Raw genomic sequence first — 7,468 nt, forward strand, 5'->3', positions numbered from 1 at the left:
TATTATTATTATTATTATTATTATTGTTAACTTTTATAATTTTTTATCTTTTTTGTGTACTGCTTATTTTGTGCACAGCGCTTTGAGAAGCTGCTTTTAAAGGCGCTTTATAAAATAAAGTTTATTATTATTATTATTATTATTATTATACTGACAAAATGAGAAACAAGAACATATAAGAGTCAGTAGAATGTTCCAGAAAGATGCGACAGATTTTCAGTTTGTTTGTCGGCTTTATTTTTTGGTGACACACTTTCACTGTGCTGTGGTATTTCTGCTGTGACCATCAGCACTTTTTTAAGAAAAACACTTTTGACCACAAAAAAAACAGACATTTCTCCTCAGAGCTAGCTGCTGTAACCTCAGCCTTATCTCACGTTTCTTCTTAAAAACGTTTAGATAAATTGTTGTATTTTTGATCGGAGACTGAGGCGGAAACATGTCGCCTGTAATTCGGCTTGGATTTCTGCTCTTATGTTTAGGTGAGTCCGTTTCTGTCCGTTTGTGAGTGTGAAAAGGAAAATTTTGTTCATTTTTATTCTGTACAGTTCTGGCAGATATTCGCGCTGTTTCTCATGAACCACGTTTGAAAAACGAGAACGAGAACGACTTGTCGAGCCGCAATGACAGCTCACCACACAAGCATGGAGATGTCGATAAGGTGGGACTTTTATTTTATAGATTAACAATGTATAAAAATAATAATAATAATAATAATACACTCATTTAAAAAGGTTCTTTGAGGGTTGTTTAAAGGTTCATTGGAAAAATTAAAGCATCATAGCAACCGACTAGCAACACTCTACCAACCACCTGGAATTCAATAGTAACTGCTTAGCAACATCCCAGCAATCATCAAGAAAACCATATCGACTCACTAGCATCGTTTGATCAAATACCAGAAATACCACCGGAACACGTTAGCAACCACCTGGAAAACCACAGCAGCTGTCTAGCAACACTCTAGCAACCACCAAGAAAACCATAGCAACATCCTAGCAACACCCTAACAACACTCTAGTAACCACGTAGCAACACCCAAACACCTGGAACACAATTAAAACCGCCTAGAAACAGTCTAGCAACCACCTGGAAAACCATAGCAGCACCTTAGCAACATCCTATCAAACACTTGCAATACCATAGCAACAACCTAGCAACAACCTAGCGACTGCCTAGCAACACCAAGCACCTGGAACACAATAGTAACCACCTAGCAACCACCTAGCAACATCCAAGAAATCATCCAAAATTCCATAGCAACACCATAGCAACATTCTAGCTAATCACCTGGAACACCACAGCGAAGTTTAGCAGATGTCGCATTTTTTAGGGACGGATAGAAGCACAGCACAAGCTGAGGTTGGTTATTTCAAATGAAAAAGGCACATTTGTTGAATTTTACAGTATTTTAATTCAATTAAAGGTCATTGTAAAAAATAAATAAATAAATATGACAATATAAATAATGAGGTTATTTTTTGGAGTGAGGTTTCCTAAGGTAAGGTAAACTATTATAAACAACATCCAGTACAAGTGTTTATTTAGTGTACAGTACAATAGTAATGATTACAGTAAATAACTCATGTTAATTAAACTGCTCTAAAATTTGTGCTAAATATTTTTACAGTGTCCCAAAGACTATATATATATATATATATATATATATATATATATATATATATATATATATATATATAAAATTAAATCCATTATATCAAAGAAAAACTTCCTTTTAATAATTCCACTGAAATATTCATCGCTGTTTTCAGAAAGGAATAATCCGCTGTCTGGCGTGTAAGAAGCTCATGAAGAAGACGATGCCTTCGATCTCCAGGAAACTTAGCCAGGTAACAGCAAAAGTTATGGTGTTTGAGACAAGAATGTCTAATTGAGGTTGACGTTAAAACGCTTAGCGACGTGCTGTTACAGGAAAATAATCAACAACGGGGTGGCTTTGCAAAGCAGAGCTCCTGTTACCACCATTTATTACAATTACGATTTTTATCTATGGCCGCAACACGTCTCAGAAAAGTTGGGCAACAAAAGTCTAGAAAATTAAGTGTTGCTAAAAAGAAACAGCTGGAGGAATGTTTTGCAAATAATGAGGGTGCTTGGCGACAGGTCAGTAAGATGATTGGGTATAAAAAGATTATCTTAGAGAGGCGGAGTCTCTCAGAAGTGAAGATTGGGATGGAATCTGGATGGAAGCAGTACAGTATGTTGCTCTAAAACCTGTAAATACCTTTCAGCATTGATGGTGCATTTCCAGATGTGCAAGCTGCCCATTCCGTACGCACTAATGCACAACCGTGCCATCAGAGACAGGCTTTTGATCTGAGCGCTGATAAAAAGCCGGACGGTCCCTCTCCTCTTTAGTCCTCTTTAGTCTAGAGGTCGTGCGTTTCCTAAAAGAATTTCAGATTTGGATTCGTCTGACCACAGAACAGTTTTCCACGTCGCCTCGGTCCATTTTAAACGAGCTTTGACCCGGAGAATACAGCGGCGTTTCTGGATCATGTGTTCTGGAGGTGTTTCTGAGCCCATGCAGTGATTTCCATTACAGAATCATGTCTGGTTTTAATGCAGTGCCGCCTGAGGCCCCGAAGATCACGGGCATGCAACATCGATTTTCACCCTCGTCCCTCACACACGGAGATCTCTCCAGATTCTCCGAATCTTTTGATGATATTATGTCCTGTAGATGATGAGATATTCATCGCCTTCGCAATTTTACCTTGAGGAACATTATTCTGAAATCGCTCCACAGATTGTAGACGCAGTTTTTCGCCGAACCTCTGCCCATCTTTACTTCTGAGAGACTCCGCCTCTCTAAAATCCTCTTTTTATCCCCAATCATCTTACTGACCTGTTCCCGGTTAACCTCCAGCGGTTTCTTTTTACTAACACTGACATGTCCAGCCGTTTGTTGCCCCAGTCCCAACTTTTTTGAGACATGCTGTGGCCATCGAATTCAAAATGACCTTATTTTATTTCTTAAAACGGTACATTTCCTCAGTTTAAACGTTTTCTATGTTCTACTGTGAATAACATACGGGTTTATGAGATTTGCAAAATCATTGCATTCTGTTTTTATTTACATTTTACACAGCGTCCCAACTTTTTTGGAATTGAGATTGTAGTATTTCTTGTTATTAGATGGTTTATATAAGATGGTTTTGGTTTACCAAATCTTATATTTGGTTTATATATATATATATATATATATATATATATATATATATATATATATATATATATATATATATATATATATAAACCAAATATAAGATTATTAAACCTATCTTTTTAAATTATTAATTATTATTTTAATTATAAAGATTATTAAGAACATATTTATGCAATAAAATTTGAAAGTATTTATTTCAAGGAAAAAAGTAAAAGAAATGTCTTGAAATAAGTTTAACAATCTTAAATTTTATATATATATATATATATATATATATATATATATATATGTGTGTGTGTGTGTGTGTGTGTGTGTGTGTGTATATATACATATATATATATATATATACTATATTATATACTATATTAGAAATATTTGCACTTGCTAAGATGACACTTTTATTTTGCATTTCTTAGTGAATACTCTCACAAATGAGATATAGAAGTGTTTAAATAAATCTAGCAAGTAGTAGAAGTCTCTCACACCCCAAAATCTACATCTACATAAATCTATATATCTACATCTACATAATCTACATAAATACGTGCCCTTGATTTAGACACGTAATTCTTGATTATCTTTTTTTTTTTTTTTTTTTTTTTTTTGCATTAATTCCGATTTTCCTTTTTTCTTCTTTAGATATTGAATTCAGCATGTCGTAAGTTCGTAGATTTTCATCGGAAACTGTGCATGACGAAAGCATCGGATTTCCACGACCGCGTGATGAAATTTTGGTTCCCTAACAAGTCCCCGGTAGAAGCATGTATTAAAGTAAACATGTGTAAGAAACGTCAGATATATCCCTGATGCTGCTGGTTCTCGTCCTCAGCTCATTAAAGAACCTTCATCACCTTATCAGGTGTGTTAGAACAGGGATATCACAAAACATTTACACAAATACACAAATCCATGAGCTCTTACTTCCCTCAGTATAATAAAGTAATTCTTCAGCTTGCTAAATAACTGCGATTATAATAAGAAAGATTTGAAAAGGAAATTTTAGATTAGTGTTAAATAGTGAACAGGATGTTTTAAATGTTTTTAATCACATAAAAAAATCCTTCACTAAAACAGTTAAAGATGGTTTTCATCTGAAACCTGCGTTTAACCTACATCTGTGTGTGTGCGTGGGTGTGTGTGTGTGTGTGTGTGTGTGTGGTGTTATTAAAACACACTTGATGCTTGTGGTTGCGTGTGTCACATCGCTGATTCTTTCAGAAAAGTCAGACGAACTGAACCGATGAATAATCATGATATCTTTCACACATTTTCCACATGAGGATTGTTCACGTTTTTGTTTTATATAGGGGGCAATTATATTTTCACACAATTCATTTATTAATATGTATGTTTATACATGTCTTATATGGTTTGTTTGTTTTTATATGCTTTTGTTTTTACTTAAATTCTTCACGATTCATTTATTTTCACGTTGATTTGACACGATTCATTTATTTCACAGGATTATTTCCATGTTAATTTTTCACGATTCATTTATTTTCACGTGACTTTTTTTTTTTGACATAATTCAATTACTTAAGTGCAACTCTTTCATATGATTCGTTTATTAACACAATAATTTCTCACATGATTCATTCATGTTCATTTTTTTCACGATTCTTTTATTTTCATGTTCATTTTTCACATGATTCAATTACTTTAATGTAAACTGTCTACACGATTCATTTATTTTAATGTTACTTTTACGCACGATTCATTTATTTTAATGTTACTTTTACACACGATTCATTTATTAACACAATAATTTTTCACATGAATCATTCATTTGCACCTACATTTTCACATGATTCAGTTATTTTAATGTTCATTTTTCATGTTTCATTTATGTTCACATTAATTTTTCACGATTCGATTACTTTAGTGTACATTTTTCACAAGATTTGTTTATTTTCATGTTGTTTTTTCACACGATTCATTTATTTTCACATAAAATTTTCACATGATTCAATTATCTTAATGTTCATTTTTCACATGATTCGTTTATTTTTACATTCATTTGTTCCGATTCGTTTATTTTCACATGTTCATTTTTTATACGATTCATTTATTAACGTTAATTTTACCACATGATTCATTCATTAACACATTCATTTTCCCACATGATTCATTTTTGTTCTGTAGACCATGAGGTTTTATCTTTCATGTAAGATCACATATTTTTATTGGGGCTACTCAAGCCACGAACTCCATTTCCCAGCCTGCATGGCGGCCTACTAAAATGGCCGCCATGAGCCACTAGAACAATCACATATCGACACGTTCGCCTTCATTTTAATCACGCACACCTGCATCCACTTCTCAGCACTATCACGGCCACAGTTTAAAAGGACTTTCAGTTCATTCACACACTGTGAAATTTAAACGCCATTCCTTGTGTTTGTGATGATGCGAAGTCTGTTTTATCTCTCTGCTCGTGTTTATGTTATTGACCTCCATTTGCCTGGTGGTTTCTGAGATCGTCCTGCCTTTCATATCTTGTTTGTTCATCGCCAGACCTTTGACCTGTTTCATGATTGTTGATTTTTTGCCCATGTTTTGGATTTGTCTGCTGCATCTTAATAAACATCTCTACCTGCGTTTGCATCTGTCTGCCTGTTCGCTCACGTGACAATTATTTACATGAGGTCACGTGTGTTTACTTGAATTCAAATGTGAATTGATTTCAGGACAGAACATGTTGAAATGCACCTTCACATGTTTACACTTGTCCATCTGGGTTGTGTTTGTAATTCTTTGATATCCATGAGAGCGGAGTATTTTTGTGAATTTTTTTTTAACAAAAGATCGGAAGGTTAAACGATAAAGACAACTTTTCACAGCCTTCTTTGCTCATATTTACCAAAGGTGCCAATATTAGTGGATGGTTCTGTAGATAGATAGACCATAAATAAATGAATGCGTAAATTGCATTGCAGAAACATATATTTGTTTTTGTTTTGTTTTGTTTTGTCTCTTTTTGTTTTTCACTGAACCACTTGCGGTGGCTACCCAGAGGTAAGTTTGCGTTAAACTCTGGTTTTTTGGTCTTAACAAGGTGGGTTGGTTGTTTTCATCGCCATGGTAACACACTACGTGGCTAACCTGCTCCGGAGCAGGTTTTATTCTGGGTAAGAAAACTCAAAGCCAAACCTAAATTGGACCAATCAGCTGTGAGCAAAGTGATATGCTCCTCTGCCACTATATAACTATACTATATATACTATATATAACTCCTCTGCCACTATATATCTATACTATATATACTATATATAACTCCTCTGCCACTATATAACTACACTATATATACTATATATAACTCCTCTGCCACTATATAACTACACTATATATACTATATATAACTCCTCTGCCACTATATAACTATACTATATATACTATATATACTATATATAACTCCTCTGCCACTATATATCTATACTATATATACTATATATAACTCCTCTGCCACTATATAACTACACTATATATACTATATATACTATATATAACTCCTCCGCCACTATATAACTACAGTATATAAACTATATATACTATATAACTCCTCTGCCACTATATAACTACACTATATATACTATATATACTATATATAACTCCTCTGCCACTATATATCTATACTATATATACTATATATACTATAAATAACTCCTCTGCCACTATATAACTACACTATATATACTATATAACTCCTCTGCCACTATATAACTACACTATATAAACTATATATACTACATAACTCCTCTGCCACTATATAACTACACTATATATACTATATATACTATATATAACTCCTCTGCCACTATATATCTATACTATATATACTATATATACTATATATAACTCCTCTGCCACTATATAACTACACTATATATACTATATATACTATATATAACTCCTCTGCCACTATATAACTACACTATATATACTATATATACTATATATAACTCCTCTGCCACTATATAACTACACTATATATACTATATATACTATATATAACTCCTCTGCCACTATATATCTATACTATATATACTATATATAACTCCTCCGCCACTATATAACTACACTATATAAACTATATATACTATATAACTCCTCTGCCACTATATATCTATACTATATATACTATATATACTATAAATAACTCCTCTGCCACTATATAACTACACTATATATACTATATATACTATAAATAACTCCTCTGCCACTATATAACTACACTATATATACTATATATACTATAAATAACTCCTCTGCCACTATATA

The 7,468-nt window shown here is 33.2% G+C and overlaps 1 long non-coding RNA gene across 1 annotated transcript; it reads left to right on the forward strand.

Annotated features, from left to right (window-relative positions):
• The first annotated feature begins 1,144 nt into the window (after positions 1-1,144).
• On the forward strand, positions 1,145-5,788 carry LOC128613027 (uncharacterized). The gene is made up of 3 exons (XR_008386827.1): positions 1,145-1,362; positions 1,773-1,850; positions 3,830-5,788. It is a non-coding gene; the product is annotated as an uncharacterized LOC128613027 (long non-coding RNA).
• Positions 5,789-7,468: the final 1,680 nt, after the last annotated feature.

This window comes from Ictalurus furcatus, chromosome 9 (assembly GCF_023375685.1).
Source record: "Ictalurus furcatus strain D&B chromosome 9, Billie_1.0, whole genome shotgun sequence".
Taxonomy (NCBI): Eukaryota; Metazoa; Chordata; class Actinopteri; order Siluriformes; family Ictaluridae; genus Ictalurus; species Ictalurus furcatus.